This window comes from Canis lupus, chromosome 21, assembly GCF_011100685.1.
Source record: "Canis lupus familiaris isolate Mischka breed German Shepherd chromosome 21, alternate assembly UU_Cfam_GSD_1.0, whole genome shotgun sequence".
NCBI classification, from domain to species: Eukaryota; Metazoa; Chordata; class Mammalia; order Carnivora; family Canidae; genus Canis; species Canis lupus.
The window spans coordinates 50,204,770-50,230,544 of NC_049242.1; the positions used below are offsets into that span (position 1 = coordinate 50,204,770).

The following is a 25,775-nucleotide window of genomic DNA, read 5'->3' on the forward strand; positions in this document are numbered from 1 at the left end:
TCAGGTTTATTCTGATAGAACCTGGGTTCTGAACCACTAGGTTGCAGTGTACCAGAAATAGAGTTCCAAGTTTCAAAGAAAAAAACCAACTGAGGAAGCCCTTGAATAATTCTCAGATCACTTGGGGCATTAATCTGGCAACACTCTATTCACTTAGGGCTCTTCGCAGAGTGATTTCACACTCTCAGATCTCCCGTACAGAGCATGCCTCGGACAATTTAGGATGCTTTCTAATGTCCACAGCAGTATCTCTGACAGATGCAAATTACTCCCAACTACCCTCCAATTAAGCAACACAACTTTTTGGGGGAAAGTGCATTTATTTTCCCTGCATGGATTTATCATTTATTCTTAAGCCCTCTTTTCTCTCCATTTTATGTCAGGATGGTTTGTACCAGTATTAGAATTTAAACTTCAAAAATTTCTGATTCCTATCAGGCTTACCACCTTTTTTTTTTTTCTTCCATAAAATTCTCCTTTGAAACTGACCTTTGCCTGACCCACGCTGTAAAGTCAGGTGCTACTGATTCACTTGATAGTGGGTCAAAATATGTAAATATGACACAACTAATGGGTTATCTGAGCTTGTGTTAAAAAAAAAAACTAAACTTTTATAGATTTTTCTCTTTGCCAAAATAAATACTTCTGATCTTAATGATTTTAGTTCAAGCCAAAATAAGACACACATAACTCCTGATAACCCAGAGCCAGAAGAAAACAAAAACCACTCTACTTCCAGAAGCTTGTTTCTATTGTTCTTATCTCTTTTTGCACCACTGGTCCCTCCAAGTCAGTCCAGCGGCAAGATTACTATGAGTGCTCTAAAATTGAAATAGTTTGAAATGACTTTTTCTTATGGTTCAGTTGTGGTATTACATCTGTCATAGATACCGAGGCATAAGTCAATTCTTGATTCATAAATTACCTACAGGTTAGTAACTAGTAGGCCAAGGTATTTTTCTCTCCCTAAAGTGCGGCCTTATAAAGAACATATCAAGCTCAACACCCAAAAAACAAACAGTCCAGTCAAGAAAAGGGCAGAAAACATGAACAGACATTTCTCCAAAGAAGACATAGATATGGCCAACAAGCACATGAGAAAATGCTCCACATCACTGGCCATCAGGGAAATACAAATCAAAACCACAATGAGATCCCACCTCACCCCAGTGAGAATGGGGAAAATTAACAAGGCAGGAAACCACAAATGTTGGAGAGGATGCGGAGAAAAGGGAACCCTCTTGCACTGTTGGTGGGAATGTGACCTGGTGCAGCCACTCTGGAAAACCTGTGTGGAGGTTCCTCAAAGAGTTACAAATAGAGCTGCCCTACGACCCAGCAATTGCCCTGCTGGGGATTTACCCAAAGATACAGATGCAGTGAAACGCCGGGACACCTGCACCCCGATGTTTATAGCAGCAATGTCCACAATAGCCAAACTGTGGAAGGAGCCTCGGTGTCCATCGAAAGATGATGGATAAAGAAGATGTGGTTTATGTATACAGTGGAATATTCCTCAGCCGTTAGAAACGATAAATACCCACCATTTGCTTCGACGTGGGTGGAACTGGAGGGGATTATGCTGAGTGAAGTAATGTCAGTCGGAGAAGGACAATCATCACATGGTTTCACTCATATGGGGAATATAAGAACTAATGAAAGGGACCATAAAGGAAGGAGGTGAAACTGAGTGGGCAAAAATCAGAGAGGGAGAGAAAGCCATGAGAAACTCCTAACTCTGGGAAACAAACAAAGGGTTGTGGAAGGGGAGGCGGGTGGGAGGTGGGGGTGACTGGGTGATGGGCACTGAGGGGGGCACTTGACGGGATGAGCACTGGGTGTTAGAGTATATGTTGGCAAATTTAAATAAAAAGCACAGGCATTAAAAAACTGCATCATTGCTAGCTCTTCCCTGTGATAGATGTTACCAGATGTAATGTCAGTGGGAATGTCACAATAAGGTGCCATTTGAAAATCTGATAATTGATATTTGGATGCATTTCAGGCTTACATTTAAAAATAAACTGTACTTAAAAAGAACTTCTGACTTTGATCTATTGCCTTAGTACACATCGTTTCATAAACTAAAAGCAAGAAAAATCTGCCATAATATTTACTAAAAATCCATAAACCTTGCATATTATCATCCACAAGTTATAAAATCTTATTTTTCTTGAATAACTCTGAGTAGCTTAGATTCTCCAGTCATTTTATTCTTTTGTTTCATGTGTCATTACTCCTAACACTTGCCTGTTACTGCTAGTTAAGTCTTGATCCCACATCATTTTGTACTGAACGTCTCTGTTCTGCTAGCTTTCTTGTCTTCAAGAGTTTGAATTCCTCAAAGGTGTAGATTTGAATTGGCTCTCTGCCACCAGAGCCTAATCAAGGGATTTATATATGGTGGGTCTTAAAAAATATGTTGAATAAATGGATCATTTTATGATATGCCTGACTCTTCCTTTCTCTTCATGTTTCTCTGCTGCTTTTCTTCATCCTTTCTCTCTCCTCTCTCTTCAGTTCTTAAATCTGGCTGGGATCATAAAATATTTGATGCCCAACCTTTGGTCCTCATATAAGAGGCCTAATGTTTCTGTCCTCAAGGTTCCCTGAAGATTGATTACTATTTGCTTAGATCCTTACACAACAGCTTAATTACGTTTCCTCCTTCTCCAGCTAGTTCTTCTAGATCTTTAAAAAGCTCTATTCCCTTATTTTTCTGCCAGGTTCCAAAACACAGATGGGATGGAAAAACCAAAGCTGAAGTTCAACGATCTGATGGCCATCCCAGCAGAGTAAGTTCCTTGTTTCCTGTCCTGTTACTGGAACAAAATTTGTGGTCCACAGGTAGTTTCTCCATCATGGGATTAACTCTTGGCTTTGAGCCCAAGGAATAATCAACAGTGTAAATGTGCATCAGCTGTTGGCCATTCCTTGCTTTACACGTCAGCAGTCTTGCTATTTGTTCTGTATGTCCAGCTGCTGGTCTGCCACTTGGCAGGCTTACACCAACATGGTGGTAACCAATTTCTTCCCCTTTGTTTGGTTCTGGAAATTGATCCATGCATATCTGATTCATTACTTCAAACGAACCTCTGATCAAGGGGCTTGATAACCACGGGTGGCCATTCTCAGCTGGGGGGAACAAAGGACCTTGTAGAGATGGTTTCTTTAGAATCAACAAACAAACCAGTTTAATAGTATTTGCATCTGATTTCTTGAGTACAGCAAGTGATAATTCATATTTTACCATTAGATTTATCTTACTATGCAAGGGCTAAAGGTGTGCATTTTTGGCATTATGCTAAACACTTTGTCATTTACTTTTCAAAATAACCCTATGAAGAAGAGAGATGTACAGTTCCCATGTTAGAGATGAGAAAGAGACTTTTTGTAAAGTAAAGCCACTTGCTGGTGGTCACACAGTTATTGAGTCATCGAACTGAAAAAAGGAACAATTTTGTTTGGTGCTAAAGTCTGTATTTCTTTAACTCTATGCTAGTGTGTCTGTGGGGACTAAAAAAACTGGTTGGTACATCCAGTGTTGTGGGAACAGTTCCAGATTGCAATTGAAAATTGCACTTTGTTTTAGTTCATACTTATTTGCCTAATTTTACCTAGACCAAGTCATTTAACCTCCCTGTAATTCTGCTATAACACACCATTTGGAGCTTTTCATGAAATGAAGTCTGGATGCAATTCAGTTTTACTTTTTAAGAACCCTAGTTATAAGAAATTCTAGTTGGCTTGATTGACTACATTCGTATGTTTTTATTGAATAGAAATGGAATCAGAGTTGCTATTAACCTAGCACATGGAATTATTAGCAATCTGACTGCACTTCATTTTCATCTCTACTCCGAGCCTATTGCACTTTCATCACTGCTTTTGGATTCTCATTTTCCCAGTAAGCATCCTATTGAAGATATCGAATTGGTCACTCTATACTTCATATAGCCTGTTAGTTTATACATCTGAGTTTTTGCGCAAATTCTTCCTTAATTTGGGAAATCACTCAAAACAGTGCTAACAGTTCTGCAACAAAGTAAGAGTTAATGGAATGTTTTTATTAATATTATTTTATTCCTGGCAAACTGCTCTTCACTTTTAAACTTTTAAGAGCCAATTAAGATAATGCTTTATTTGTGACTCTATTAGTAAGAAATTCCATTGCATGTCACAGAAAGCCTAATTCAAATGGACTTAACGCAATAAACAAAAAATATATAAATAATAGAGGGACTTTGTTGATTCCTACAAAGTGAAATATTCAATAATAGATCAAATACACCAGTATTTTAAGGGCTCAAACAGTGTCTGTTGGTTCTGCTCGTCCTCATTTGCTTTATTCCCATAGTCTCCTGAGGTGACAATAGGACTGGCTACAACACTGGGCCTGCAAAGTTCATGATGAGCACGAAAACAGTGCCCTTTCTTGTAGCTATTACACAGGACTTTAGATTTACTCTGAGCACATCCATTTGTATCCCATCTCCATTCCTGAAGCAATCACTGTGGCCTGTGAGAAGAAAGGATATATATACTTAACAGGCATACCTGAAAAACCTACGTTTGAATAAGTTATTCTACCAAGAAGCACACTTTATTTTACACCTTCACCTACCCAGTCTGTGAATTTATTCAGTACTGGAACTGTGTTTCATATTCTCATGCACACCTGGAGATTATGATGATTGCAAGGACATAGTTGATTCTCAATAAATGTTGAGGAAGTGGATTCATGGATTCATGAAAGTCAAGTGTCTGATTGTGACACTTGACATTGTAATGAAGCAGTAAATCCTATTCAACTAATATTAATAAACCACCTGTAATTTTCCAGGCAACAAACTGACTGTTAAGAAAATGGCAGTGAACAAGAGAAATCACCTCTGTTCTCATGGAATTTACAGCCTGCTGTAGAAAGCCAACTAGCAATTATAAGTAAATAGCACGATAGTAAGGACTGAAAGGGCTTTTGGGAATTTGGGAGCCAACTGGCTAATCCAGATTAAGGCTCTAGGAAAACTTCTTGTCAGGTTTACTTTTAAGCTGAACCTTGTGAGGATGAGTAGATTAAGGTAAGAGACATTTGAGAACCAGCAATGCATAGTCAAAGAAATAAAATAAATTCCAAATAGGTGGTAAGGATGAAGGTGGTTTAGGCTGGAAGGGGACTTGAAAATAATTTCTAGAATTGTATGTCTGATCCTAAGAGAAATAGAAACCCTTCAAAAGCATGAACATATCTGAATGTTATGGTAATAACAATATCAAAGGCAGAGAGGTAACAAAGTTGTATGCTGTCTGGAGAGTCACTAAGAAGAGCTTACAAAGGTTACGTGTTTTCTGCACTTTGAAGAATGAGTAGAAACTTTCATCACAAAATGAGTAACAATAAGACATCAGTCCAGTAGCATAATGATGCAAAGGGGCTTCATAATGTTCTGGTATGATAGACATTGCATGTGTGTTTTCAGGATACTATGTGCTAAGAGAGCTGGAGAAGAGCCTAGAAAGGTAGTTAGTTGGCTGTTTGTGAACCATCTTGGTTTTCCAACTTAAAGAAACTGAATTTTATCCTGTAGTCTGTGGGGAATCTTTTACATAATGGTCATTATCTTCATTTCTCTCTGTTGTGTCTTCTAGTAAATTCTGAAACTTCCAAAGATAAATATTAATAAATAAGGGCCTAAGCTATTTTTTTAACTTAGCTGCAAAGACCAACCAAATAATTTACACAAAAAAATCATTCAGATTAAGATATTGCAATGCTCCTTAAAATGTCTAATAACATAGATCACAAAATTTCTGACCTTCAAAAGACCACATTTGACGTCACCCAGTAGTCCTAAAATAACTCTGCTTCGTAGTTTTATTGCACAATACATTTTCTTTGCACTCACACTGTAGAAGTTCAGTATTGTTTTGTAGGCAGATGCCCTTTCTCTTTACAAGGGAAAGTAGCAGTTTATCATCTACCAAAGATCATTGTTGAGGAAATAAGTATTATCACTCTGCCAATGGCCTATTTTAACTACCTTCCTTGGATAGTAATCAGAAATGGGCTGAATAAAAAGGAATGGAAAATATTTCAAATAAATGTTTATAGTACATAGAAAGCAAGAAAAGTAACTGTCTTGACTCTGTTGGTTTATTATTATATAGTAGAATAACATGCTCTTGAAAACTTGAAAGGTAGTGGATTTGCAAATATCACTTGCTAAATCATCCAGAAACATGGAAACTATATTGGTATGATTTTTTTTTTCACGTATAGAATTTATTAGGCACCTTTACAAATCTCATTTCTTAGAGACAGCTGTGTTAAAAATAGCTCACTCAGGAACAAAAGTCTGTCTTTAGGCATCAGCTTCTTTCAGTCTTAAGTCCCTGGTACCTACTCCTGCTTATTTCCTCAATCACCATTCAGGCATCGCACTTTATTGTCCTTTCTCAAACATACTTATTTATGCCAACCATAAAATGTTACCTGTCTATACCATATCCCCTGACTCCTGGAGAGGGAATTGTTTTAATATATGAAAAAATGCTAATGCATGATGCAATAATTTTAAGCAGAAATTTTTCATGATTATGTTTTGGTTTAAGAAAGACAGTTCTGATGAAAGTGAGCTAGGTGCATTAAACAGTATAACTAGTGGGTTGCTACTGTAATAATAGAGGTAAAAGATGGTGAAGGCATTAGCCAGGAGAGTAAGAATGTAGGTTACACACACAACATGTGTGTATGATTTCTATAGTAGAGCTGATGTCTATAGTAAATGAGGAAGTAGAAAGGAACAAATGGCAATAATTGGTAATAAAGTGGACAGTGGCAAGGTATTGACTCAACACATAAAACAGGAAGTACATTTGAGACAGGGACATATAATTAATAGAGTTATAGGTATATGCATATTAAGATGCTTTTGGGGATATCTAAGTGGGATACACAATAGGCAATTAAAATATGTGTCTCACAACCCTAGAACTATAGAATGAAATTTGACAATCAGTCTTACATGGGTTGATAATTATTGAGTCCATGGGAATGGATATAAGAGTTTATGGAATAGGAGGCATGGAAGCCCAAGAACAGAAGCAAGAGCTCTGCTCACCTTTGAATATTTATAATTGACCAGCTCTAGGCTAAGCTTTAAAGATGCTGTGGTGAAAACTATAGGCATGATTCCTCCCTCAAAGAGCTTGATATCTAGTTCAGGAGACAAGTTCTCAAAGTTACATTCATCGTAACTTATTTCTAATTTTTTTAAGATATCATTTATTCATGAAAGACAGAGGCAGAGGCACAGGCACAGGCAGAGGAAGAAGCAGGCTCCTCGAGGGGAGCCTGATGTGGGACTCGATCCTGGGACCCTGAGATCACTACCTGAGCTGAAGGCAGAAGCTCAACCACTTGAGCCACTCAGGTGGCCTTATTTCTAAGTTTTTAATGCTATCACCATTACAAAAGAAAATTCAGTGTGCTATGAGAGCAGGTAACTAGAGAAAGTCACCCAGGTAGAAAGACTGAAAGATAAATGGACAGTTGTGTATTTCAGGGCAGTTCTTATTCTTCTTTTCCTAATATGAACCCATTGGTTTTGGTCCCTTATACTTCTTTCACTTTATGACATTCATTTTAATTTTCTTAAATATATCTTCAAGTAAAAATATAAGGAGTGAATTATAGATAAATTTGTATTGTCCACATCTTGATTGAAAGGCTGACTACACACTGTTTCTAAATCAAAACCATTTGCTCTCAGAACTCTGACCGCGTTTGGATTCAGTTCCGCTAATGATAATTTCGATGCTAAGATGATTCTCGCTCCATTACATGTAATCTATCTATTTCTCCCTTTCCTTGTTCTATTGTGAATCTGTAGTAGTTTCTCTTTATTCACGATATAGTTAAATTTTTACAACGGAATTAAAGTATTTGGCTTTTTCCTCTCTTAGCAATCTATGTGTTTTTATGCTTTAAATTTGTAATGTTATTTTTTTCAACTGTAGGAAAAATTTTCTTAGCTTTTTCTATTATTGTTACGTGCAAGGGGACCCTCTTATAAGACTATCAGCAGAGTTTCCCATTGAAAATGTGCAGACCAGAGAGTGGCATGACCTATTCAAAGTGCCGAAAGCCAAGATCTTCTAACCAAGACTATTCTCATTGGCAAGGCTATCATTCAGTCTGAAGGAACAATAGAGTTGTCCAGATAACCAAAAACCAAAGGAGTTTACCTACACTCTCCAGCCATATGATTTCACTCATATGTGGAGTTTAAGAAACAGAACAAATGAGCAAAAGGGAAGAAAAAAAAGAGAGGAGCAAACCAAGAAACAGACTTTTAACTACAGAGAAGAATCTGATGGTTTACCAGAGGGGAGGTAATGAGGAGACAGACTAAACAGGTGATGAGGATTAAGGAGCACATTTGTAATATGCATTGGGTGTTGAATGAAAGTGTTGAATCACCATATTGTACACCTGAAACTAATATTACACCATATGTTGACTAACTGGAATTTAAATAAAAACTTAAAAAAAAAAAGGAAAAAATACTAAAGGAGTTTACCTCTACATCGGTCTTATAAGAATGTTAAAGGACTTCTGTAAGTAGAAATGATAGGGCACTAGTTTAAAAGTAATAAAATATATGAGTAAAAATATTACTGGTAAAGATAAGTATATATTAAAACCAATAGACTAATCACTTATAAATCTAGTATGAAACTTAGAAGACAAAAAATATTAAGAATAATTATACTTCAATTAAAGGATAAAAATATGTAGAATGGGAGACATAAAAATGGGGGAGGAGAAGTAAAAATGTAGAGTTTTAGAATGCATTCAAACTTTCTATCAACTTAAAATAGACGAGCACATATATGGGTTGATACGTGGTAAGCCTCATGGTTACTGCAGAGCATAAACCTGGGGTAAATATACAGAAAGTAATGAGAATGGAATTTAAACAGCACTAAAGAAAGGCATCAAACCATAAGGGAAGAGGGCAAGAGAAAAAGAAAAACAGGAACTACAAAACAGCCATAAAACAATTAACAAAATGGCAATAATTACAGTACCTTACAGTATAATTACCTTAAACAAAAATGGACTGAACTCTTGAAGACAGAGTGGCAGAGTGGATTTAAAAAAAAAAAAAAAAATCCAACTAACTATAAACTGCCTAAAAGGCTAGACTCAGATGAGAGGGCACAAAGACTGAAAATAAAGGGAGGGAAAATGATATTTTATGCAAATAGAGATGAAAGAAAGCTGGGGCAGTTATATCTGACAAAATAGACTTTAAAACAAAGATTGTACTGCCTGAGGGGCTCAGTTGGTTAAGTGTTAACTTGGGCTCAGGTCATGACCTCAGGAGCCTCAGGCTCCATGCTCAGCAGAGAATCTGCTTCTCACCCACCCCCCTCTGCCCCTCCCCCAACTTGTGCTCAGTGGTGTTCAAATATTTTTTTTCTATGTAATAAAAGACAAAAATGGGCCAAACATAATGACAAAGAGGTCAGTTCAGCAAGGAGATATATTATTTATAAATATTTAGGTACCCAATATAGGACTACTTGAATATATAAAACAGATCTTAATCAGACCTAAAGGGAGAAATTGAAAGCAAGTCAATAATCATAGGAGACCTAAATACCCTGCTTACATTTAATGGATAGATTATCAAGACCGAAAAATCAGCAAAGAAACATCAGCCTTAAATGACACATTAGACCAGAGGAACATAATAGATATATATTCAAAAGTAGCATAATACATATTTGTAATGCACATGAAACATTCTTCCAGGATAGATTATATATTAGGCCACAAAACAAATCCTATAAAGCATCTTTTCCAACCAAAATGGTATGAAACTGGAAATCAATTACAAGAGAAGACTAGAAAAATCACAAATACATGGCAACATGCTACTAAATAACCTGTAATAGGTCATGAAGAAATCAAGGAAGAAATAGAACACTTTGAGATGAATGAAAATGGAGATATAACACACCAAAATCTATGGGATGCAGCAAAAGCAGTTCTAAGAGGGAAGTTCATAGTGATATAAGCCTATCTCTAAAAACAAGAAAATTCTCAATCTAACCTTACACCTAAAGGAACTAGAAAAAGAAGAGCAAACAACACCCAATGTCAGAAAAGTGAAAGCAATAGAAGGTCAGGACAGAAATAAATGAAATAGAGACTAAAAACACCATAAAAAGGGTCAATGAAACTAAGAGCTGTTGTTTTTTTTTTTAAAGATAAACAAAATTGACAAAGCTTTAGCTAGATTCACCCAGTTAAAAGAGGCCCTATACAAATAAAATCAAAGAAAAATTACACTAATACTATAAAAATACAAAGGATCACAAGAGACTGCAATGAACAATTTTACATCTACAGGTTGGACACCTAAAAAAAAAGATATATTCCTAAAAACCTATAACTTTCAAAACTGAGTCAGGAAGAAATATAAAGTCTGAATAGAGAGGTTACTAGTAAGGATATTGCATCAGTAATCAAAATCCTACCAACAGGTAAAAGCCCAGGACCAGATGGCTTCACTGATGAATTCTACCAAATATTCAAAGAAGATTTGCATTTGTCTTTCTCAAACTCTTAACATTTGAAGAAAAGAGAATGCTTCTAAACTTCTTTTATGAAATAAAAAATAAATAAATAAACTTATTTTGTGAGTTGGCAGTACCCTGATACCGAAACCATACAAAGACACCACCAAAAAAAAAAAAAAAAAAAAAAAAAAGAAAGAAAATCATAGGTCAGTATCACTGATGAACAATGATGCAGATATCTTCAACAAACTATCAGCACACAATATTTTGAATTCAACAATGTTTGAATTCAACAATGCAGTAAAAGAAGCCTACATCATGATTAAGCAGGATTTATTACAGGGATGCAGGGATGGTTCAACATCGGCAATTCAATTAAGGGGATACACAACATTAATCAAATGAAGGATAAAAATCATATAAACATCTAAATAGATGTAGAAAATGCATTTGACAAAGCTCAATATCCATTTATGATAAAATGTCTCAACAAAATGTGTATAAAGGAATGAATCTCAACATAATAAAGGCCATATGTGACCAGCTCCCAGCTAACATCTTTTACTTTAGGATCAGGAGTTCCTCTAGGATAGGAACATGACAAGGATGCCCACTCCCACTTTTATGATGTTGAATAATAAAAATTTCAGTTACAGGGGATCCCTGGGTGGCGCAGCGGTTTGGCGCCTGCCTTTGGCCCAGGGCGCGATCCTGGAGACCCTGGATCGAATCCCACGTCAGGCTCCCGGTGCATGGAGCCTGCTTCTCCCTCTGCCTGTGTCTCTGCCTCTCTCTCTCTCTCTCTCTCTCTGTGACTATCATAAATAAATAAAAATTAAAAAAAAAATTTCAGTTACAGCAATTAAAAAAGAAGAGGAAATAAAAGGTATCCAACTTGAAGGGGGAGAGATAAAACTCAATATTTGTGGATGAAATGATTTTAACTATAGAAAACCCTAAAGATTCCACCGAAAAACTGTTAGAACTCATAAGTGAACTTAGTCACATTACAGAGTACAAAATCTATCTTTAAAAAAATGGTTGTTTCTGTACATTAACAACTATTAGAGAACTTAAGAAAATCTCATTTATAGTTGCATCAAAATAAAATACCTAGGAGTAAATTTAACAAAGGAGGTGACAAATTTATACATTGAAAACTGACACTGATGAAAAAAAAACTGACGAAGATAAAAATAAAAGGAAGAATATCCTATGCTCATGGACTGTAAGAGTCAATTGTTAGTGTCCATACCCAAAGCAATCTTCATCTTCAGCGCAATAGCTATCAAAATTCCAGTGGCATTTTTCATAGAAATAGAATAAACAATCCTAAAATATGTATGGAACCATGAAAGATTCTGAATAACCAATATTGAGAGGGAACAACAAAGCTGGAAACATGCTCCCTGATGTCAAACTGTATTTCAAAGCTTTAGTCATCAAAACACTATGATATTCACATAGATCAATGGAGTAGAATAGAGAGCCCAGCAATATGTAAGAGATCCCACACCTCTATGGTAGCTAATTTATGAAAAAGGAGCCACGAACATACAATGGGGAAAGGACAGAGCCTTCAGTAAGTGGCACTGGGGAACTGGGCAGCCACATGCAAAGAATGAAACCAGACTACTATCTTACACTCTACAGAGTTAACTCAAAGTGGATTAAAGACTTGAATGTGAGACCTAAATCTACAAAATTCCTAGAAGAAAACATAGGTGGTCAGCTCCTTGTTATTAATGTTGCTGACAATCTATTGGATCTGACCCCAAGAGCAAAGGCAACAAAAGAAAAAATAAACTAAAAAAAAAAAAAAAGTCTATAACCTATCAAATGGGAGACGATATTTGCAAATCATATATTTGATGGAGGGTTAATATCCAAAATGTAAAAAGAATTCATATGCTTAATAGACAACATAATCAATTAGAAAATGGGCAAAAATAAATCCCCGAATAGACATTTTTCCAAAGATGACCTACAGATGGCCGATAACCCATGGAAAATGCTCAGTATCACACTAGTCATCAGGAAAATGCAAATCAAAACCAATAGCCCAGGTATGGAGACAGCCTAAGGGCCGGTCAGTGGATGAATAAAGACGTGGCTGTATAGACACACAACGGAATACTCCTCAACCATAAAAAATTGCGATTTACAACAACATGGATGGACCTTGAAGGTATTATGTTGAATGAAATAAGTCAGCCAGAGAAAGACACATACTGTGTGATTTCTCATATATGTGGAATCTAAGAAACAGAACAAGACTCATGGAAAACATAAGGGTGGTTACCGGAGGGAGGGGGTTCTGTGGTAGGTGAGATGAGTGAGGGGGATCGGGGGCTACAGACTCACTGGTATAAAGTAAAGAAGCCATAAGGATGCAACACAGAGCGTGGTAACTATGGTCAACAATACTAGGTGCCTATTTGAAAGCTGCCAAGGGAGCAAACCTTAAAAGTTCTTACCATGAGAAAAGCAAATCAGCTGTGTGGTGATGGATGGAACTAGGCTTGCTATGGTGGTTGCCCCCGTTTCACAGGGTTTATCAATACTGAAGAGGTGCCACATGCACGAAACCCACATCAAGTGTGGTAGGTAAGCAGACCTCAATGAAAATATATTCGTGATAGTCCACAGGACGCTTGTTTTAGGCAACAACATATTTTTAATGATATTCATTAGTTTTGCCACATGTGACTGTGGGTTGGTAGGGATGTATAAGGTTGTCAGGCCCGGCCAGCGGGGGTAGAACTGAACATCTGCCTAAGTTACCTCTCATCACATCCAAACATCAGCCCGAAAGAGGGATGCGTCGTGGTCATCGCTGTTGTGGTCCACTCAGAAGGAAGATTCTTGAATGTTAATGTACAAGTGTCATTTGAGGTGTGAAATGGATGAGGACTGATTCCATGATTGGCTTCTTTATTTTCCTACATAAATTTTTGAATTATTGAGTTTTGCCAAGTTTTTGCTTTTGTTTTGGGAACACTGGTTTTCTGAAGTATCTGGTGTCGGTGTCCATGTGCAGGGTTTGCTTTGCATGTGTGAACATCTGTAGGGTGCAATTGCTGGGCAACGAGGTATGCGGATGTTCAACATTACAAGAAAATATCAAATTAACATTTACTAGTTGGTATTTCCATCGACAGTTTGTGAACATTCCCATCATTCAGCTGTGATGCTGTTAATGCTTTTAGTTTTTGCCAACTATTCAATTGTACCATGGTTTTATAAATTAATTGGTCATCTTAATTTCCACGAAAAATGCATTGAATTTTTTATTAGAATTCCATTTAGCCTAGAGATCATTGTAGGGGGAATTGGTAATACTATGATATTTAGGTGATCAAAAAGTAATGAATCATATTTTTGTATCTTTATTGTTATTGCTCTAAAGTTCTAAGATTTTCTCCATAAAGATCTTGTACACCATTTGTTAGATTCATTCATTTGTACCTAATATTTACGTATTTATTCATATGAATTTTTTTCTAAATAAAAATTGCATTTTAACTTTTTTGCTCTCACATAGTAAGATAATTGACTTGAGAAAATGATCTCATGTCGCTCAATGTTGCTAAACTCATTCATTTTGGTATCTTTCGAGTTTTCGAAATACGCAAGCCCCCCAAAATCTGTTAATGGCTAACAATATGATTCTTGTCTAGATTTTCAATATATTCATTTTTTTTCTTTTTTCCAATAGATAGGCCCATTTGTAGAACAATATTAAACAGAAGTGGTGAAATTAAGCATTTTTCTCTGAATTTTCAAATGTTTCTATTTTTGATTACTAAGCATAATTTTATTAATTACACTTGACCAAGTCTTATTTTGCCAGTTCTGTGAACAATGCTGGTGTTATTTTGATTGGGATTGCATTGAATGTGCAGGTTGCTTTAGGCAGTATACACATTTTAGCAATAGTTGCTCTTTCAATCCATGAGCATGGAATGTTTTTCCATTTCTTTGTGTCATCTTCAATTTCTTTCATAAATATTCTATAGTTTTCAGTGTACAGATCTTTTACTTCTTTGCTTAGGTTTATTCCTGGGTATCTTACAGTTTTTGGTGCAGTTGTAAATGGGATCGATTCCTTGATTTTTCTTCCTGCCGCTTCATTATTGCTATATAGAAATGTGAAGGATTTCTGTACATTGATTTTATATCCTGCAACTTTGCTAAATTCATGTACCAGTTCTAGTAATTTTTTGATGGAGTCTTTGGGGTTTTCTACATAGTGTATCATACCGTCTGCAAGAAGTTAAAGTTTGACTTCTTCTTTGCCAACATGGATGCTTTTACTTCTTTTTGTTGTCTGATTGCTGAGGCTGGGACTTGCAGTACCACATCGAACAACGGTGGTGAGACTGGACATCCCTGTCGTGTTCCTGGCTGTAGGGGAAAGACTCTCAGGTTTTCTCTATTGAGGATGCTATTAGCTGTGGGTCTTTTGTATATTATAGTCTTTATGATGGTGAGGTGTGTTCCTTCTGTCCCAGCTTTTTTGAGTGTTTTTATTAAGAAAGGATGCTGTTTTGTCAAATGCTGTTTTGGCATCTATTGAGAGGGTCATATGATTCTTAACCTTTCTTTTATGAATGTGGTGAATCATACTGATTGATTTGGGATATTGAACCACCCCTGCAGCCCAGGAATAAATCCCACTTGATCATGGTGAATAATCCTTTTAATGTACTGTTGGATCCTATTAACTAGTACCTTGTTGACAGTTTTTATATCCTGTTCATCATGGATATTGCTCAGTAATTGTCCTTTTTAGGAAAGTCTTTGCTCTTAGAATCAAGGTAATTCTGGCCTTGTAGAAGGAGCTTGGAAGTTTTCCTTCTCTTTCTTTCTTTCTTTCTTTCTTTCTTTCTTTCTTTCTTTCTTTCTTTCTTTCTTTCTTTCTTTCTTTCTTTCTTTCTTTCTTTCTTTCTTTTTTTTTTTTTCTTTTTTTTTTTTTTTTTTTTGAATAGCTTCAGAAGAATAGGTATTAACTCTTCTTAGAATGTTTGGTAGAGTTCCCCTGGGAAGCCATCCAGCCCTGGACTCTTGTTTGTTGGGATGTTTTGGATTACTGATTCAATTTCTTTGCTGGTTATGGGCCTGTTAAAATTTTCTATTTCTTCCTGTTTCAGTTTGGTAGTTTATATGTTTCTAGAAATGTATCCATTTCTTCAGATTGCTCAGTTTGTTGGGCTCAGGAAATATATTAGCTATGGCTATTATAAATTAGGGACAATAGATGCATCAGTTTACCTTACAGAGGTATCCTGAAATTTAAATTAAATAAATATATTTTTAAGCCACTTTAAAAACCGAGTACCAAGTAAAATGAAATAGTATCATTTTTGTCTTGCTTTGCATACAACAACTATTCTCAGATTGGAAACCTTTCATATTTCCTCTAATTTCAGTCCTAGGACAGCATCTTCAGTGTATGGTCATATGGTTTCTGTTTAGCTGCTTCCAGGGTCAAGAATCTTCCCACCAACCTATTCCAGTATAGAATATATTAGAAAATTTTTCTGCATTTTGATTTATTGTATGGTTATTCATAACCTGCACTAATTACTCATAGTTCCTTTTTTGCAGTCACACAAAAAATAGTAGTCCATATATGTTCTGGTTACTATTAATGCCTAACAAGCTACACTAGAACTTCACAGTGTGAAACAGACATTAAATTTTGCATGCAGTTTTGTGAGCTAGGAATTCGAGGAGTGTTCATTGGGCATGCTTTTTGTTCCCTGTGGCATCTGCTGAGGTCAGAGTTATCCAGATGGTGGGTGGGCTGGTCTGGGGAGCCTAAGATGGCATTATTTACACGTCAGTTACATTAGTGGGGATGAATGGACTGTCACTCTGAGCGAATATACGTGGCCTCTCTAGCATGGTGGTCTCAGGGTGTAGTTGGACTTCTCACATCGTAACTGGCTTTACTCAGAGCTAACATCCCAACAGCATCAAGTTACATGGTTTTCTCTGACTTTCTCTCAGAAGCCACTTAATGCTATATATACTCCATTGGTCAAAGCAGACGAGCTCACACAGATTAATTGCCAGGGAATATAGACTTTGCCTTTCGAAGGGGAGTATAAAAAAAAAAGAAAAAGGGAGGGGGGGTGTTTAGTACCACCACGCTGGATCTTTTAATATGCTTCTGGCTGAGGAGACTCAGTCCTTAGAGTGGGAAAAGCTCTGCATATGGCAACGCAGTTTATAAAATGCTATTTAGAATAAGTTCTAAGTCATAACCTAAGGGGTTGGAGATGACTGTAGATCAGCTGGTCTTCTTTGGGATGAATCATTCCTTGTCAGGTGAGACTTTGGACAGTAGCAGCCATAATTCTCGTTATCTATTTGAAAAATGAAATCTTCAGAGCAAAGCTGTTGTGGTGGTGTTTACCATATAAATTACATACAAAAACCTGACTGGAAACAGCACAATCATAAGATTACTTATAACAACCAAATAACAGAAAGTAGAGACACAGACTCACTTTTCCTAATTATAATTAGCAAGTATTCTTGCTGAGGGTTTTGCTTATGATGTCCAGAATTTAGGAATCTCAGCAATCAAAACTGGAATCATCTGTGTCCTAAATGTAAATCCTCTTTTTGTTGCTGTTGTCACATAAAAGAAATGACTAACGATTGTGACGTCAGTTCCCTATTTCTTCCCAAGTTTCCATCCAAGGCAGGCTAATTGCTGAAAATAAGTTAGTATCTTACATTGTTGGTTTGGGCTCAAATATGAAAGGGGATTAAGTTGATCACCATATGGACATTAGAGCTCATGTTGACAGAGATCAGCAGAGTTGTTGTTGTTGCTGTTGTTGTTGTTGTTGTTCTTCTTCTTCTTTCTCCTCCTCCTCCTCCTCCTCCTCCTCCTCCTCCTCCTCCTCCTCCTCCTCCTCGAGAAGCTGAATGGGAGCCTTTCATATGACCCTTCTCATTATTAAAGGAAAATCACTGTTGTACTGGCTGAAATAAATCTGCAGCCTGATGGGGTTTGTGGGCTTCAACTTTGTGACTTTATTCTGGAGCATGATATTCGTAAAAGGAAGAAAAAAAAATCCCTCTTTCTTTTCAAGGCTGCATGGTGAGTATCTGTGTCTCCTTCTGCCCCCACACATATATAAACCTACCTTCCCACCCATAGGTTGGAGAAAAATTCTCACTGTTTACCAGCTCTCCTAATGACATGTTTCTTGGTAGGGCCACATAATACTAAGTCTCAGTGGGAGACTGTGCAAGTCAAGTTGTATGTGGAATATAAACATCTGTCTAGTTGGAGAGAGAGCATACTCACTTCACTTATGCCCTTCATTAACTTTCTGAGGTCGAGTTTATTGTTTTGGAAGCTCTGGGCTAATGTGAATATGGTACATGATGATTTCGTTTATACAGAGTGTAATGTAATATGTCCATATACCAGTTACGGTGTGATTTCCAAACATTTAATTCATGTGTATGGCTGTGTGTGGGGGGGTCTAGGCAGGAAACATGGGAAGTGCAGAGGACTCACGTTAATTGAACACCTAGTATGTTTCAACACTTTTATTCTGTTCAACTCCTTTTCCAAGTAGAAAGCAAATCTCATAGTTGGAGTAGTTTAAAAATATTCATGAAAAAACTGGCAAAACAGTGCCTTGGATGTTCTATACCATGAGTGGAACAAGTAGCCCTCAGCAAGGAGATATTATTTCAGGCAGGAGTAATTTTGGAAGACTTCATGGAGGAGTAAAGCCTTGGAACAGACTTGAATGGTGCGATAGAGGTAACCCTGCAGTTGACAGTGTGATAGTCGTAGGAAGAGCTAAAGAAGAGAATCTTTTCTCCTAAGACATGTCTTCACCAAATGACTATATAAATAAACTCCCAGAACATCTGGTACCACAAATTATAATATGTAAAAATGCATGTTCTTGTGCAGTAGTAGTTTGTTCTTGAGGTGTGAGGAGTAGTAGGAGGAAGATGGAGGACCTGAAGAAATTTTTTTTCTTGCTTCACAGTCCTTCTCAGAAATGTCTCTGAAATCATGTGAGTCATGGAGGGAAGCTTTGCCTCCTTTCTCTGCTCTGTGTAAGTCATTGTAAAGCTCAACAGTGCAGGATTTAGGACAATAGGAGAGATTATTTCCAGGGAGTACTAGTAATGACACAGAGCATGAAAATAGTTAAACAGGACAAAAGAAAAACCTCAAACAGATCAATTGGGCAGAGAGCTGATGTGCATATAAAAGAATTCCCATCTGGAAACCAGAGGGTTGAAGTTCTGAAGAAAACTTCAGGGCCCCAGCCAGACAGTGTCTGTCATGCAAAAGGCCTCAGTGATGGAAGGGACAGGAAATGTCATCAAAAAACTAATGAGACTGTCAAGTTTCAGCTAGAATTAGATGAAAGCCTGCTTCACTTGCAGGGGACAGTCCTAGTTAGAAGATGAGGAGCCAGAACAGAGCTTGAAGAATGGGATGTTTAAGATAGATTTTTAAATCTCCTCTTATTCGCCTACACCCTCTATACTACATTTAAGAACAATGACTTCAAAGTATCTGGCAACCCAGAATAGTTGGCATTTCTCTTTGGAGAATGACTGTTCAAAAAGGTGCCTGGGACCTTCAGTTTCAGGAGGGAAAGTTTACCTGCATCACGTACAACCTGGGGAACTGGGGCCTTTATAGGGCATAATTGTGGAGGATAATTTCAAGGAGAAATCAAAGTGTGTGTGTTGTGTGTGTAAATTAGACCCAAATGTTAGATTTGCTTTTCTTTCTAAACATATATGAAGATGTTAGTGCACAAAGGGTCCAACAGAGCTTCTTGTGTGCATCTTAAGATTTCAGGTTAAAAGGCACATACAATAATTAATCTACTGTGGAATTGTCTAATACCTACAAAAATTCCTATATATGATTTATTTTTCTCTAGTCATTGTATAAATAATCCCAATAGAAGATTACTAAAAGTATGTTTATTGGCCATGTGCCTTTTATGATTTACTTAGGAGCATCCTCAGACAGCTTCTCAAAGTATTTATGTTGCTCACTATATGTATATAGTTTCATATATATATATATGTGGTGTATGTGTGTGTGTATAGCATGCACATAAATTACATTCATATATAATACATATATAACATAGGTGTTCTATATACGTGTATGTTTTTGGTACCAATAAATCATATTTTCAGAGAGCTTTAGGCTAGGTCAGATAATGCTTAAAATATTGAAGGGTATTTCTTTCCATAAAAGTCCCTGAGGTCAAGCCGTGATGGAGACCACATATGCCTTTGATCCTCTTTGGTCTCCTTTCTGCATCCATAGCTTCCCGCTCTGCCCTGCATCTCATTCCTCTGCAGTGAATTCTGCTACTGATCCCCTCATTATGATGTCTGTGCTTTCATAAAGCCGATTTCCCTTGTCAGAATGAAAATTGTTTTGATCCATCACTACCTCTCAGTTTCTATTGGAGGTCTGCATTGTCATTTTTGTGTTCTTGTGTCCTGTTTGTTATTTTAGTGTGAAGTTGGGAAAAAATGCATTGGAGACTTCTCTCCAGTTGTTCCTTTCACCTTGAGAACTTATAATTTTTGAAATCCCCATTTTCCTTCTCTTTGTACCAACTTTTGAAGTCTTTGTCCTGGCCTTCATCATCTCTCACCTAGATAGGGTATACTTTCTAAATTTATCTCCTTTACTCTAGATTCTGTTCTTCTCAAATTTATCATATACCATAGTTCCAAAGGGTAATCATTGTAAAACTCAAATATAATTGACAGGTTTATTTAAAATCTTCCACCATTCCACGTTACCTACATTATAAATACAAATGAAATCAGTAGGTATATAAGGCCTTCTACAGTCTGTTCTGAACCTCCTTCATCAGATTCCTCTTCTTTCATGTTTTAAGATCTTATTTGCTTGAGAGAGAGAGAGAGAGAGAGAGAGAATGAGCAAGAGAGAGCACAAGCTGGGGGAAGGGCAGAAGAAGAAGCAGACTCCTTGCTGAGAGGGGGTCCGACCCCAGAACTCCGGCATCGTGACCTGAGCGGAAGGCAGATGCTTATCTGACTGAGCCACCCAGGCACCCTTTCTTCTTTCGTACTTAATAGACTTCTCTCTCCCTTTCCCCTTTGTTTCCAGATACTTGGGGGACTCTCCTTATCTGTAAGACAACTTTTGTTGCCAAAACATAGTCTGGTTTTAATTTAAGAAATTAATGCTACATGAGGAAAGAAAGGAGAAACCTTTACCTGTCCTTTATAGTACTCCCTGACAGAGTACCGTAGACTCTAGTAGTCTGAGAGCCAGTGGAATCCCTTTGCAAAGTAAATGAGGAGGAACAAATTTGTAAGGCAATTCCTACAAAGTCAATTCATCCCTTCTCTTTCTCCTTTTATGGTCAAAATTTCTAACCCCAAAGATTGTGACTTCCTGGTCAAAACTGGGAAGAAAGCAGGTGGACATCATTGAAAGTGTGGAGATGAATAGGATTTGTGATTTATATTCAGGCAAGTGAACTCTCCACAAGTAGAATACTGTCAGTGTGACAAAAATTAAAAAAAAAAATTTAAAAAAATCCCTGGTAATGGTTTATCTAGATATTTTGGGTTTGTTTTTAACTTTTCCATCTATTCATAATATCAGAGAACCAGGTAGATATGAAAGTTATCTAACAGATAAGAGTTGCATTAGAAAATTATCTTCCAGAAGCAGCTAATTGTTTACATTGTCTAGCCCTTGAGCTGTAGAACTGAGAAAAAAGATCCAAACAATACCCAAAGGCACAGGATGTAGAGACGAGTAATCCTATAAGCAAACACAACTTTTTTAGTCTGGGCAGAACTTATTTTATTGAAAGAGAAGTATAAGGAAAAATAAACTAAAATGTGGAACTAGAAGGAAAATTAATGCCATATAAGGGAAATAAAATAGTACCTTAAAACTAAAGAGGAAATAGATGTCTTTGAAAATAATATATTTCAGATAGCAAAGAAAATATGTTTTATAGCCTTAGGGAAGCTCAATAACAGACATAATAAAATGAAGGACAAAAGTGAAATAAAGAGTTATAAATTGAAAAATGAATAGATAAGAAAGAATTGCTAGAAAAATAACAAAGAACTCCATTAATTGTCTCATTGGAGTAAGAGGACATAATACTATGCAAAATCAAGTTGGATATATTTAGAAAAATCTGAGCTAGACTCAAAAACATAAAACTAAAGCAGAAGGTCTCTATTTGAACAGATTGAAAAATGTACATGCCATGCTTTATTTACCTTCACTTACCTATTAGATCTAATTTATATAGTAATCACAATAACAACTCTATGAGATAGACTATCATCTTCTTTTATTTACAGAAGAGAAAATTAGAGTTTAGGAAGTTAACTTACCCAAGTTTAGACAGATGGCAAGGACCTGTTGACAGGTTAAATTAAATGTCATTAACTATTCTTCTTATAAAAATAAAAATCTTTATCATAAAAATACTAAAATGATAGTTGAAAGACAAATGACAAAACAGAATAGTATACATAAGATGTATGACGACAGCTGAAGACACAAAATTAGTTTAACTATAAAAGAAAAACATGAGCAACATGAATACCATAAGAAAGATGATGTTCTGAGGACATTTATAGGCAAATCATAAAAGAAGAAGCATAGCCAATTAACATACTTAGTAGTAGTTTATAGTAGTAAATAAATCATAGTAGTAAATAACAAGTTTACTAGATACAAAATAATTCCAAAATAAGGCAACAGAATACATTTTTTCATGTTTTAAATCAACAAAAAGGAAAATGATGACATTGAGTGTTAGTGATGAATGAGGACGAGAATACTTTGATTTACTGATGGTGGTAGTGAAAATGGGCATAAATTTGCTAGAGGATAATTTAGCAAGGTGAGTTAAAGGCCTTAAAAACTAATGATTTTTAAGTTAAAAATTTACTCTCAATTTCTTTTACAGATGTACAGTAACATGTTTATTATAGCATACATTTAGCATAGTATTCTTTATAGGAATAAAGGAAAAAGTTAAGTGTTCTAATAGGGACATTAAATACATTGTTGAATATATGAATCATCCTTTAATGAAATAATTTGCAGATATTCAAAATGATGTTATATATGCCATCTTTAGATGGAAAAAAAGATGCTTCAATTATAATATGAGAAAAATAAAAAAGCATATATACTCTATGGCACTCCTTTTGCTTTTTTTGTGTTTTAAATTCTTTCAATAAAGAACCTGGATTATTAATGTTAAAGTAAATAAAATACTTGGAAGAAGATTATTTATTTTTCATAACTTTAATAAAGGTCTTGTTCTAAAGGTAGCATCTTCCTCTTCTGATAATATCACCCCATGTCAATAGTACCAAAGGACAATAATAAAAGATAGATGACAGCAGGACTTTCTGGAAGGAACTGGAACCATTTGTTGAGTGCAGTCCCTGACAGAGTTGCCACCTGAGGCTGAAAGGGAAGAGTAGAAATATCCCCAAAGACCCCCTTTTTCTGTAGTCAACCTGCTTTGCCTGTGCCTCCCAGAAGTCTAATGCAGACAGAAGCCAGGTGCTGTGGAAGTCTGAAGTTCAGTAGCAGTCGTAGTGGTAGTTCTTACAACTAGATCTAAGGGAAAGCAAGACACCTACCCCATGGGTGGATGCTACTTTAAGGTCTCTATAAATCACCATCAAGAAGTACCTGGGCTGAGAAGTTCAAGGTTAAAACAATTGTACATATAAGAGAGCCACTGAGCTATGGGTAGGTTCATTTTGGTTTGCCTGGGATAGCCTTGTTTTAGTTGTTTTAGGATAATTTTTAATAACGTTCTTTGTCATTTTCATTAAGTGTCTCACTGTAAATGATAAATGATCGCTGTAACTGTAGGACTTTCTCTCTCTCTCTTCCTCTCTCTCTCAAATTTACTTTATTATCTAGATTTCTTCTCCAAAACTGAGTTAACAGCAAGAAAAATGATATATGCACTACACTATTTATGAATATTAGAGGCCAAACAAAATGGAATCCCTTGGAAGAGCAAATTCAACAAGTACAGAAAATAATCCATGTGAAAATGAAGTTTCCAATCCCAACAGCTATTTGAATCTTCATAGCTGCTGCTAGAATATTAAACTGGATTTTTGGAAGGAAGTGCTCTTATTCAATAGTAGCCAAAATAAAGAGTACAAAGAATAGCATTTAAGAAAGATATTGGATGAGATAAAGAAAGCTTCAGAACCAAAAAAACAAAAACCTTTAATCAATAAATGCTCTATTCCTGAACAGAAAAAGTCAGTATTTTTAAGTTGTTTTATTCACTATATAATTACTTGTGATTTGAAATCAATATCAGTTATAATTAATGGCAATATTCTGAAGTTTGGAAGAATATCCTGGAGATACTTGGAAAAGAAGAATAACGGGGGGGGGGTTGATGGAAGAGGCTCATAGCAGTAGACTTTATAATATGTTAACAAGTGTTATCATAATTAAATTGGGGTGTATTAGATACAGAAATAAATTCAAAAATTTAGAGTGCATTTTATTACACATGAAAGTATGTTACCTTAAAAAAGTTGTCAAACCAAAACCAGGGAGGAATGGGAGGCTTATTGAATAAATGATCCTATGAAAAAATGGCTAATCATAAAAAAATAAATAATACATCTAGTTTATTAGTCTCCTTTGGGCTGCTTTAACAAAATACCACAGCCTGGGTGGCTTAAATAACAGAGATTTATTTCTCATAGTTCTTGAGTCTGCGAAGTTGAAGAGCAAGGGGCGGGCCAATTCCATTTCTGGTGAGAGCTCTCTTCCTGGCACGTGGAGCCACTTTCTTCCTGTGTCCTCACATGGTGGAGAGAGTGCTCTGGTGCTTCCTCCTTTCCCCATAGGACAGAGCCCTATTACATGAAGGTCTCACCTTTAGACTTCATTTAGCCTTTATCACCTCTTCACAGGTCTTATCTTCCAAATATAGTCACATTGGGGACTAGGAGTTTAACATACATTTTCAGGAAACACAAACATTCAAGACGTAACAACATATAGTTAAGTGATAAGTAAAGCGAAAATGATATATTAAAATAGAAGCAAATGTGTCTGATCTCACAGTAAGAAAGGCCTAAATCATATTAAGGATGACACATAAGGAAAAGCTCAATATAATTTAATAAGTTAACGGATTTCTAAGTGGTAAAATTTGGTTGTTAATTTTATTCTTTCAGCTCTTGTATGATACCCATTTTCTCCATTGGATTTGAATAAATTTTATAACCTGATCAAGCCATTTGGAGATTTGGATTGTTATAGGAATTCTATGAATTAATCGATATAAATGCCTTAGGAAATGCCTACCAGACAGTAAGAGGTCAATAAGTGATAATCATATTTGTTGGTATAAAATAATATTATTTCTTAAGACTTTAATTTTTTCCCAAATATACAAGGGCCATATTGACTAAATACTAACCAGCATTTAGCTGTCCACAGGTTTAAAATTAATGAAGATGTAAATATATTTTAATAAGATGATTTTTAGAGCAATTTTCGAATTATAGTAAGATTGAGAGGGTGGTGCAGAGATTTCCCATATGCCCCCACACATCCCACACATGTGTAGCCTTCCCCGCTATCAACATCAGAATGGTCCCTTTTTTTTTTTTTTTTTTTCCACTGAGGATGAACCTACATTGACACATCATAATCACTCATACTTTGCCTTAGGGCAACTTACTCCACCTTACCTTACCTTACCTTCTTGGTGCTGTACAGTCCATGTATTTGGGCAGAGTATGATGATACATATCCATCATTATAATATACAGAGTATTTTCACGGCCCTAAAAATCCTCTTTGCGTTGCCTATTTGTCCCCCCCCCCCCTCCCCCGCCAAACACACCCCTGGCAACCACTGATATTTTTATTGTCTTCATAATTTTGCCTATTCTAGAATGTTGGATACTTGGAGTCACAGCATGTGTAGTCTTTTCAGATTGGTTTCCTTTCATTTAGTAAAATGCATTTAAATTTCCTCAGGGTCTTTTCATGGCTTGATAGCTCATTTTATTTAGCACTGAATGATATTTCATTGTCTGGGCATTTACCCATTCATCTGCTGAAGGATATCTTGGTTTCCTCC

At 36.2% G+C, this 25,775-nt stretch overlaps 1 long non-coding RNA gene across 1 annotated transcript in view; it reads right to left on the bottom strand.

The window, feature by feature from the left end:
* The window catches only part of LOC119877373, a 50,921-nt gene extending 25,412 nt beyond the window's left edge, over positions 1–25,509 (bottom strand). Inside the window, exon 1 of the long non-coding RNA XR_005375895.1 lies at positions 25,391–25,509. This is a non-coding gene — a long non-coding RNA (uncharacterized LOC119877373). The remainder of the gene's footprint in view (positions 1–25,390) is intronic.
* Between the last annotated feature and the right edge of the window lie 266 nt (positions 25,510–25,775).